At 46.1% G+C, this 12,179-nt stretch overlaps 1 protein-coding gene and 1 long non-coding RNA gene across 6 annotated transcripts in view; one reads left to right on the top strand and one right to left on the bottom strand.

Moving 5' to 3' along the window:
• LOC146833904 (complement factor H-like) overlaps window positions 1-12,179 on the top strand; it is a 1,264,875-nt gene that overhangs the window by 682,244 nt on the left and 570,452 nt on the right. The window lies entirely within an intron of this gene.
• LOC146833905 (uncharacterized) overlaps window positions 11,178-12,179 on the bottom strand; it is a 33,396-nt gene continuing 32,394 nt past the window's right edge. Inside the window, exon 3 of the long non-coding RNA XR_014960625.1 lies at window positions 11,178-11,225. This is a non-coding gene — a long non-coding RNA (uncharacterized LOC146833905). The remainder of the gene's footprint in view (window positions 11,226-12,179) is intronic.

Below are 12,179 nucleotides of genomic sequence, written 5' to 3'. Positions count from 1 at the left end.
GGCAACTGTCACAAAACAAACAAGCATCACTGCCAGGTGATTCCCTTAAATGATTTATTAACATGGTCACGCCCTTGTGGGCCGGCTAATGAACGCCGTCTCAAAGCATCCTGGGCCTGGTAGTTTCAAAGTCAATTTCAAACCCATGTGGGTTGCTTGCTGCAATTGTAAAAATTTGAAAGTTTCTTACTGCATGGTACACGGAGACAAGCAAACTCCTTGATAGTGCGCATCCACTACTCACGCACTTGGCTGCCCCAATAAACAGCCGCGGACCCGCTGTGTGTAGCGCGGTGGTGCTTCCCTCGACCTGGCGGGCCGGAAAATATTCATTGAAGGGTTTGCCTTTTGTGGGATGCACTCGAGATGGATGAATATAGCACAAAGGAGTTGTTGCCCCCAACCTTCAGACAGTTCTTGCGACGCGTTTCGGGCCTTGCGCCCTTCTTCTCTGGCAACTGTCACAAATCAAACAAGCATCACTGCCAGGTGATTCCCTTAAATGATTTATTAACATGGTCACGCCCTTGTGGGCCGGCTAATGAACGCCGTCTCAAAGCATCCTGGGCCTGGTAGTTTCAAAGTCAATTTCAAACCCATGTGGGTTGCTTGCTGCAATTGTAAAAATTTGAAAGTTTCTTACTGCATGGTACACGGAGACAAGCAAACTCCTTGATAGTGCGCATCCACTACTCACGCACTTGGCTGCCCCAATAAACAGCCGCGGACCCGCTGTGTGTAGCGCGGTGGTGCTTCCCTCGACCTGGCGGGCCGGAAAATATTCATTGAAGGGTTTGCCTTTTGTGGGATGCACTCGAGATGGATGAATATAGCACAAAGGAGTTGTTGCCCCCAACCTTCAGACAGTTCTTGCGACGCGTTTCGGGCCTTGCGCCCTTCTTCTCTGGCAACTGTCACAAAACAAACAAGCATCACTGCCAGGTGATTCCCTTAAATGATTTATTAACATGGTCACGCCCTTGTGGGCCGGCTAATGAACGCCGTCTCAAAGCATCCTGGGCCTGGTAGTTTCAAAGTCAATTTCAAACCCATGTGGGTTGCTTGCTGCAATTGTAAAAATTTGAAAGTTTCTTACTGCATGGTACACGGAGACAAGCAAACTCCTTGATAGTGCGCATCCACTACTCACGCACTTGGCTGCCCCAATAAACAGCCGCGGACCCGCTGTGTGTAGCGCGGTGGTGCTTCCCTCGACCTGGCGGGCCGGAAAATATTCATTGAAGGGTTTGCCTTTTGTGGGATGCACTCGAGATGGATGAATATAGCACAAAGGAGTTGTTGCCCCCAACCTTCAGACAGTTCTTGCGACGCGTTTCGGGCCTTGCGCCCTTCTTCTCTGGCAACTGTCACAAAACAAACAAGCATCACTGCCAGGTGATTCCCTTAAATGATTTATTAACATGGTCACGCCCTTGTGGGCCGGCTAATGAACGCCGTCTCAAAGCATCCTGGGCCTGGTAGTTTCAAAGTCAATTTCAAACCCATGTGGGTTGCTTGCTGCAATTGTAAAAATTTGAAAGTTTCTTACTGCATGGTACACGGAGACAAGCAAACTCCTTGATAGTGCGCATCCACTACTCACGCACTTGGCTGCCCCAATAAACAGCCGCGGACCCGCTGTGTGTAGCGCGGTGGTGCTTCCCTCGACCTGGCGGGCCGGAAAATATTCATTGAAGGGTTTGCCTTTTGTGGGATGCACTCGAGATGGATGAATATAGCACAAAGGAGTTGTTGCCCCCAACCTTCAGACAGTTCTTGTGACGCGTTTCGGGCCTTGCGCCCTTCTTCTCTGGCAACTGTCACAAAACAAACAAGCATCACTGCCAGGTGATTCCCTTAAATGATTTATTAACATGGTCACGCCCTTGTGGGCCGGCTAATGAACGCCGTCTCAAAGCATCCTGGGCCTGGTAGTTTCAAAGTCAATTTCAAACCCATGTGGGTTGCTTGCTGCAATTGTAAAAATTTGAAAGTTTCTTACTGCATGGTACACGGAGACAAGCAAACTCCTTGATAGTGCGCATCCACTACTCACGCACTTGGCTGCCCCAATAAACAGCCGCGGACCCGCTGTGTGTAGCGCGGTGGTGCTTCCCTCGACCTGGCGGGCCGGAAAATATTCATTGAAGGGTTTGCCTTTTGTGGGATGCACTCGAGATGGATGAATATAGCACAAAGGAGTTGTTGCCCCCAACCTTCAGACAGTTCTTGCGACGCGTTTCGGGCCTTGCGCCCTTCTTCTCTGGCAACTGTCACAAAACAAACAAGCATCACTGCCAGGTGATTCCCTTAAATGATTTATTAACATGGTCACGCCCTTGTGGGCCGGCTAATGAACGCCGTCTCAAAGCATCCTGGGCCTGGTAGTTTCAAAGTCAATTTCAAACCCATGTGGGTTGCTTGCTGCAATTGTAAAAATTTTGAAAGTTTCTTACTGCATGGTACACGGAGACAAGCAAACTCCTTGATAGTGCGCATCCACTACTCACGCACTTGGCTGCCCCAATAAACAGCCGCGGACCCGCTGTGTGTAGCGCGGTGGTGCTTCCCTCGACCTGGCGGGCCGGAAAATATTCATTGAAGGGTTTGCCTTTTGTGGGATGCACTCGAGATGGATGAATATAGCTTCCTCACTGTTTTGTAGATGTCTGTGCGAGTTCTTGCATAATTAAAGTTGTTCATAGGGCAGTATGATAAGCCCAACCCCAAGATCTTTTTTTCTTCATCGTTAAGGTTAATGTTGGACAGATTGATGATGGTCTTGTCAACAGTATCAGTGACATTGTCTACCAACGGCGTCCTCTTTGTTGCCTGGTTCTTGGCCCTTTGCCTGTTCGCTTGTCTTCTTTGTCTCCTCCTGTAGTTCTTGATAGAATATATATATATATATATATATATATATATATATATATATATATAGATATATATATAGATATATATATATATATATATTACCAAGGTAGTTAGGGCTAAGTTTCCATAGGAAGAGCATTGTTTGTTTTGCTTATAACTTTAGCGTCGTGATATTTTCCAAACTAATTCTTTGTTTATATCAGCTCCTATGTTAAAGGTTTGGGGGTGATTCGTCAAGGGGGGGGCTGAGAAAAAAGGGGGGTCCCAAAACATGTTTCTTCCATGCAATTTCCATAGGAAACTTTAGACAAGGCTACAGGTCGAACAGGTGAACAGAATTACCCCAAATTTGGCAGGGAGAGGGGTCTTGGTCTAGAAAGCACGCTTTTGTTTATTTGGTGTAAATTCGTTCAGTAGTTTTGGAGAAATATCAAAATTTACAGATATAGATGTTTGGGAATTCTGCCATCTGATTGGCTGCGGTGTTACGAGCACGAGCTTGCTGCTTATTGGCTGCGAGCGGTGCCAGCGGTTGCAACTAGGAAGTATTGGCAGCCATTTTGTGATTCTGTTGAAGCGAGTAAGGGGAAAAAAGGGCGAAAAAAGTAGGAAAGAGGAGGGTAGGAGCACTGTAACCTCTGTGGGTGTTTAGGGTGTGTGATTTACAGGGGTGCGAAGCAAACTACTCATCCCTACCGGTCTGAAAGTGCTGGGCTAGGGAAATTAAGTGAGGTATTGCCTAGAGTCTGATGCTGCTAAGGTGAGCTGCTGCAGGACTCGGGGATTAAAGCGTGAGCCCAAACTGTGTGTCTAATGCTGTGAATTCATGTGCCCTCTCCATTGCACCACACCTGTGGAAGTAGTGTTGGCATGTTTTTATACCTGCTAGGAGGAACTACTGACCGCTACTGGTCAGAAAGTGCTGGGGTACGGAAAATATGTGAGGTATTGTCTAGAGTCTAATGCTGCTTAGCTGAGTTGCTGCCGGACTCGGGGATGAAATCGTGAGTCCAAACTGTGTGTCATATGCTGTGAAGTCATGTGCTCTGGCCGCTGTGCCACATCTGTCCAAGTAGTGTCAGCAACTTTTGTTTCGAACATTGTAACTTGTGTATGGTGCTTAGGGGGTGTTATACAGGGAGTGCGAAGGTAAATTTGCGCGTATCAAATCAATTCAGTATTTGTAAATTGCAAACTAGTCACTCGTATGGGTCTGATGGCGCTGGGGGCGTTAGCTGATAGAGCCACTGAACGATTGACCCCTACCAGTCTGAAAGTGCGGGGTACGGAAATTAAGTGAGGTATTGCCTAGAATGTTATGCTGCTAAATTGAGCTGCTGCTGGACTCGGAGATAAAACCGTGAGCCCAAACTGTGTGTCCTATGCTGTGAAGTCATGTGCTCTGGGCACTGTGCCACACCTGTCCAAGTAGTGTCAGCAATATTTTATACATAGTAGGAGGAAGTTTTGCTTGGAACACGGTAACTTGTATATGGTGCTTGGGTGGTGTTATACAGGGAGTGCAAAGGTAAATCAATACGGTATTTGTAAAGCGCAAACTACAACATAGAAGTCAGAAGTGCAACGTATTCTATCAACACACTTTCTAGAACATTCTACAACACGTGCAGGTTAAAAGTTCATAATTTTTTTTTAAACCTAACAATATTTTTTTGCAACATTTTCTCAAACATTTAACGGCACGTGCAGGTTAAAAGTTCACAATTGTTTTAAGTTCGAACAGTGCCTTCCAAATACAAGTAGTAAGTGTGGTTGAGTTGACCACATTTTATCCTATGATATCTACTCAACGCTTAAACTGCTTTTTCTTAACCAGTACTTTTAAAAAACAATGCTTTTCATCTCCCAATCAGTTATCGTTTTGAATGAGAAAAAAAGGTAGCTCCCCACCTTTAAATATATCTCTTATTCTGCGAACGGACTGCATGAGCTACAGATATCTATCCATACTTTCCAGCCATACCTTCAAAATGCTAGTGTGAATCGTAGGACATGTTTTCTGGTGCAAGACGTATGCAGAACAGAGACCTATTGACTTAGACCTAGGTTTACAAAATGTGGACATTAATTGCATTCGACAGAGAGGATTGAAGTGGCACCAATTGTTGCCTTTGGTTAAAACCTGTTTGCATCTTCAATAGTTTTGCAATCTAAAAGAATCAAGGAACTATTCTAATTTGTTCTTTACATGTATTTATGTGTGGAGTAACAAAATTATAGACAAACAGCACCAGGAAGAGGAACAAGCAGGGAGTGGGGGTACGAGAGGAGATGGGCACAATGGCACACATGCACAATTAAGTACAGCACAACTACAGACAAACCATGTCTAAAATGAAACACACCAACAAGGAGCACAAGTCACACAACCCGCCAACATCACACCACTGAACAAGCTCAGAAGAGAAAACCACACTGCCTGAAAGGGAGAAGGGTGAACAAAACCTCACATGAAGGTACATCTTGCATACAAAGCAGCACACACACATAGGAAGCAGAGCACACCAACATCCAACACAATGTTGTCCAAACACAAACATTCGCACAATCGAACCCATCACACAAATGCACTCCCCTGCAGCGAATAAACATCCAAAAGCGTCAGTACGAAACAGGCACATGAGAACACATAAGTACAAACCCACAGTCCGGATGGGGTAGCAAATCACGTATGGCAGGCAGCCAGAGAGTCCGTGACACACACATTGGCATACAAATGAAGACACAACACATTTGGAGACAAGTGAAAATGTGGAAACTTTATAAAAAAAGTGCGTGTCAGTACGGCCAAGAGTAGTGCCACGATATGCAGACAAATGCAGCAGCATGCCTGAGTAGGGAACGTAGGAAAACGTCCATGTTCAACTTGGGGTAGTCCATCACCAACACACGTCAGTGTCAAGCAGCGTTGGTTGTCCGCCCCTTGGTCATGAGTCGATGCCAATGCAGCCATGTCCACTGTCGTCTTGGGACATGTGACCAGATGCACAACGTGCAATGATGCGGCGGGACATGTGCAGTGTGGCACATCGAGTCGTGGTTGCAGATACCTTGTCACTCGTCTATGAACGCTAGTGCAGCTGCGTAAGCCCCTATCTCTAATGAGTGAGGGTTGGCCTTAATATTTGACATGTCATCGACGTAATCCAGCAGCTGACCGGGACAGGTGTGCTGACTCCAACCACTGTACCCAATGTGCATCAAAGCAGAATCGGGAAGTGGGCCAACTTGCTCACTGCATTCTACGACATGTGCAATCTCCCAGGCCCAGTTCCCAACATGCATGCCAAACATCCATGCATGCCATAAACGGGCATCACCATGACACTCCTGGTTGTGGGCCAACAGGGGGCGCACACACCTGTCGTAATCCATGTCAGCTACCTACACGTTGGAGAGACACTCGTCCATGCACCACTCGGATAGGCACGTGCAACATTGTAATACAGGGTGAACGCTGGTGATGTCCGCAATGCGGAAGCTCAGCCGTTAAGTGATCCACAGCACTGCTGAAGGCAGTGCACCCAGGACATGCAGCAGATGTGCAAGGTATAGGTGGACGTGAATGAGTTGACCATGTGTTCGGGATGTTCTGCTATGCGTCAGTGGCTCTGCTTGTAGCTGCACTGGCTTGCCGTGTGCCAGTCTTGTGGATGAAATGGCACAGCTTGGTGCAATGAGCCGGGTCTGTGTGAAATGGGTGCAGGGCAGGGTTGTGATGGGAGTATGTGTGACGGCCATTTCACACACGCTAACTACGAGGAAGGACTTTTGAGTGTGGGATGTGCACTTGTTGTTCTCAAATCGGGCAGTGCGTAGTGTGGGAGATGGATGCAAATATTATTGTATCTGTCAGGGGGGACTGGTCACTTGCAAGTTCCTTCTTGGAGCAGCAGATGTGTTAGCGCAAGATAGCTCAGACAAAGAACCTTTCATCCTTCCAGTAACTTCTCTAGCTGAATTCATATGGGATGTGTACAAAGGCCGGTCGTGGGTGTTGTGGGATGTCTGCGACCCTGGTCATCATGGCTGAGATGCCTAGCATGTGGCACATGGGTGGGTTCACTGTGTGTTACGTTGCCAAACAGCTGCTCTTCCCTCCCACGAGCCCCCACACTTTTTTGCGCTGTGCTGTTGTATCCCGTGCACTCCTACGGCACACCATTGTAATGCCTATTCGCGCATGTCCTGCGGCAATCCAACCACACCATGACACTGCCGTCTGGAGGTGGTGCATGCCACTTTACAACATCGACTGCTGCGGCCCTTGTAGCGGCCACACCAGAACACAGAGACACACATACCGCACTTCTTGCACACGGACATGTGTGAGACACCCCGTTCTCTTTGCCGCTTGTGCATGCAGGAGGATGCATGCATAGCTACATCTCCAGGCTCACTGCCAATGTTGAGGTGACATGGTAACGTCCGCTGAAGACAGCACACTGTGATGTTGCAGGGCCCGTGCCTTTCATGCTAACACAATGACCACACGGACACACTTGCTCAGATGCGGGTTCGGGGGGCGTTGGAGGTCCTGGGGTTGTTGCGATGAGTGTTAGGGCCCTCAAGGGTATCCGTGTATCATGCTCATTGACTCGATGGCACCTGTGGGTGTTCAGGTGTGGCTCTTGGCTGTGTTCCCTTTCATGCTGCAGGTAGTCGTCCTTCTTAACACCAGCAGAAAGCAGGTGTAAAATCTCTGATGCTAACACAGCTTATCGCCGGAATTTGTTTCGCATCACAGTTTTGGCCTTTCGTTGTGAAAGTTGTGATGTGGTTTTTTGTGTACAGAAAAATAAATGAACTGGGCAGTGTATCCCGTCAAGATCCAGCACCTGACCCACTATTCCCAATCAATATAAATACAATGACATTTCTTCATTGATTTTGTGTGTACACTGTAAATGCACCCACTACCACAGTGCAATTCAATACAGAATTTTAGTATTTAGAATAAATCGCAAGGGTGCACCTCATGTGTTTTTGCACAGGAACGCCTACTGCGCATCTCATTATCAGCACTAAAAGTTGAGATAAATCTAACACACTATTCAGAAGCTGGTGCAAACTGCAGACATCACCAGTATTGCCACGATAACTGCCCCAAAATTTAACACCAAATAACAGTAATAAGAATGAGAAAGAGTCACACAGCACTTAAGTAACAACCCAAAACTTTATTGATTTTTTTTTCAAACTTAATTTTTTCGTAAACGTATATATAAAGGATAAACTAAATTTAACAAAATGAACACAAAACAACAAGGCAGAAGACTCCTGTCGGGACCATGAATGTCGACGAAACAGCCTTGAAAAAAAACACAAAATAAGGACGTGTGTAATGCGCATATCAACGGAGTGAGACACAGAGAAGGAAAAAAAAGCCAGAGAAAAAAAGAGAGGGAAGGAAAGAAAGGGAGTGAGAAAGGGAGATAGAGAAAGAGAAGGAAAGGAAGCAAGAGAGTGAGAGAGAGAGTAAAGAGAGGGAAGTGTGTGAGAGAGAGAGAGAGAGAGAGAGAGAGAGAGAGAGAGAGAGAGAGAGAGAGAGAGAGAGAGAGAGAGAGAGAGAGATACTGCCGCATCCATGACCAAATAATTACCTGCTGCTACCGGAGTGTCTACCAGTGGGTACTCCACGTGCCCTTCAAAGCTCCGCTCACAGATGTCGCTGAGTCCTGAGTCATGAATGGCGGAGACCACATCAGCTTCTCCATGGCTCGGCAGATCTCACACATGTCGCTGAGTCCTGAGTCATCAATGGCGGAGACCACATCAGCTTTTGGTGCCACTAACCCTGTGCAACGCAAGTCAGAGCCACGTGGTGGTAGACCGCTGACGGCCATACAACTTAGGGTGCGACTAACCCTGTGCAACTCAAGTCCGCACCACGTGGTGGTAGGCCCCTGACAGCCACATCAGCTTCGGGTGGCACTAACCCTGTGCAGGTCAAGTCCGTGCCACATGGTAGTAGGCCCCTGATGGCCATTCAGCTCAGGGTACGACTAACCCTCTGTGCAACATTTTATGGACTCTTTATGATTGAGACCCGTGGAGTGTCTGCCATCCAGTCACCACCGGCAATAAAGGATGTGACGTTGTCGATGCATTATATTTGCACGGTCACATGGCCTGTGATGCATGTGCCGGTTGGGTGTGGTGTGTGAGCAAACCTGCCCTCAGGGAGTGGCCGTGACATGTTGACAACTAGACCACTGACCTGCACACCAACAACATCACCACTTCGCAGCTACAGCGTTAGAAGCCAGTCCGTTGGCTCGCAGCTCTCTACCTTTGCGAGCTAGTACGCTGTTGTGCCTGTACCTCTGCGAGCTAATATGCTGCTGTTCCTTTGGGAGCCGACGGCTCATAGTACTGCGTCTGTGAGTCGACCAGATGGGCCGCAGTTGTCCCTCTGCGAACTGTTCATAAGTCACACTACATAAGCATTGAAAAGCCATTTTGTGATTCAGTCTGTCATCTGGCATCTGTCCGAGACATTTCTGAAAACATACCAGAGTTTTTTCTTTGAGAGATACCCCTTTCACGCTGCCTCTCCCCACATCAGCAGGTAACGCACCCTCTTCCCACATTACCAACATACCCCCAACAACCCTCTTGGGCCCAGAATTGTCCCTGTGCAGTTGGACAAACAAGAATCTTAGTCATGTAGAGATTTACATATAAATCATTTTATTTAAACAAAGCAACAACAAATAAAACTGAAGGGAGTCTGGTGCTGTGGTCGTTGCCACGAAGTTGGGATTACTGTCATTCAAGACTCAGGACACAGTTCCACATGTGGGATCGGCTTGTATTGAACAGGGTAAGTGGCACCATGTGTTACGGCTGGCGTTGAATTCTTCATCAAGAAGGCTACTTGGCGATGACTTGTGGTGCAGTGAGTTAGTAGTATCTTTGGCGCTCAGCGTGTATGTATCCTGCGATGATGCGTGGTCCAGGGGGCCACACTCGGACCATTGTCTTTTGTCTATTGAATTCTGCCTCAATAAGGTCATGTGGCATTGACTTGTGTTGCACTGAGTTAGTGTCACCTGAAGCACTCAGCGTGTGTGCACCCTGCAATGATGCATGGTCCGAGAGGGCCGCACTAGGAGCAATGTATCTTGCATACTGGACTGTGTCATCTGCAATCGCTACTCCATGTGAATTGTGATGCCTGCTGTCCGCAGTGTAGATCGAAGGCAGTAATCTGTACAGACATAAGTCTGCGGTGCTGTGCCACTGGGTTCGCAGGGGGCCTGTGTCGAGGAGACCCACGGTCATGGCGGCAGCCTCGTGGCAGGGTGAGGTCCACCGCTCTGGCACAGTCGTTGGTCTTCACAGTTCACAAGTGGCCCACGCCGAGAGTCCCGCCCTATTTATTCACACTCCTACGCTGAAGTGGCGTATGTCGGAACAGCCCACTCCGGTTATGCTTATGCTTACAAGGGGGGACAACACAGCTACATGACTGAGATCTTCCCTAGTGTTTGACGTAACATGGTTGGGTCCACTGTCCACAACACTACAAGCACCAGTAGTATTTGTGCAGATGGAGAGGTGTGTGTTCTGCATGCTGAGATGTGTCCAGCACATCACCGCTACACTTTGCATTGTGTGCATTGTTATTCATGGGTGAATTGCTTCCTTCACATATAGTTTGTTCACACCTGTCCCAATATTCAGCTATAGTGTGGCTGAGGGGCCATGCTGTTTTAGGAAAGTCCGCTGTCTTGTTCTGCGCTGCCTCGGTGGTAGAAGGAGGGGTCCTGGGGGTGGTGGTGGTTGTTGTGGCGTTCTTGGGTGTAGGAGCTGCTTGATCAGTAGGTCTATGACATGTGTTGGTCTTCAGATGTGGCTCTGGGCTGGGCTCCCTTTCATACTGTATGTAGCTGTTTAATATTTAAAAACAAGAAGACATTATATAGTTTAATTAACAAATAAAAAAAAATACAAAAACTATTTTTAGGATATTAAAGTCACAAAATAACACTTTTTTTTCAGAATTATTGATAAAAACATAGGTTTTATGAAAATTATAATTAGAAATTAGTATTTAAATAACCTTTGAAATTCACAAAAAACATAGGTCTCAGGAACATTAAAGTTAGAAATGAGTATTTAAAAAAACATTCATATTTACTGAAAAAACGATTGCCACATTTCCCAACATTGAGCTATTATATGGCTGAGGGACCATGCCATTTTGGAGGGTTCGCTGTCCTGTTCTGCACTGCCTTGGTGGTAGTAGGAAGAGGAGTGGTACGGTGGGAGGTCCTGAGGGTTGTGGCAGTGGGTGTTGTGTCCTTCTTGGGTTTCTGAAAAAACTATAGGTTAAATTAACATTATTATTAGAAGTTAGCATTAAAAAAAACATTGAAATTCACTGAAAAAAACCATAGGTTTCAAGCATGTTATAGATAGAAATCAGCATTTAAAAAACCATTAAAATTCACTGAAAAAACCATAGGTTTCAGGCACGTTATAGTTAGAAACTAGGATTTAAAAAACCTTTGAAATTCACTGAAAAAAACATACGTTTCAGGCATGTTATAGTTAGAAATTAGCATTTAAAAAACTTTAGAAATTCACTGAAAAAACCATAGGTTTCAGGGATGATATAGTTAGTTGGACATTTCACTCATATAAAACCATAGAAATTCCACTGTTATAGTTAGTTCAGCTAACCATAACTCGTGCCCCCGCAATGCACTGCTGATGACGTCACATATTACATCATTCATGACATGGTCAGTAACATCACTGATTCAAGGGCAGCTTCAATGTAAGCTTTGAGAAAGAAATGTGTGACTCCCAGATGTTTCAAGGTAGACTCAACTTGATTCAACAGAAGATGCTTCTTCATTTGATACCCTTGTGTTGAATGAATGAATGAATGAATGAATGATTTTTTATTGCAGAATTATTTAAAATCATTGCAAATTGCAATACAGTATCAAAAAGTAACAATTAAAACAGGTCTCACACCTTTTACGAAGTAAAGTTTTGCCCTAAAATACGTGAGTTAAAATTACAGTTAAATGATTGGCTGCACAAAATAACTTCCCATGACAGGTATGGGTGAATATATTAGGTGGGGCTCCAAGGTGCCAGAACTGTTGGGCATTTGATTTCTTTCACTGTATTGTAACAGTTATAGAATGCATTATTGCACCTGTGTTGGGCGCTGAAGCGCTTGCCTCACTATGGGTAGCACACCTGGTAGGGTGGTTGGAAGTGTGTTGTCTTTAAAATAAGACAACTTCCTGAGAGGCGGACAT

This window comes from Triturus cristatus, chromosome 4_2 (assembly GCF_964204655.1).
Source record: "Triturus cristatus chromosome 4_2, aTriCri1.1, whole genome shotgun sequence".
NCBI lineage: Eukaryota > Metazoa > Chordata > Amphibia > Caudata > Salamandridae > Triturus > Triturus cristatus.
Note: the sequence above shows the minus strand (reverse complement) of the source record. Positions and strands in the feature narration are given on the sequence as shown.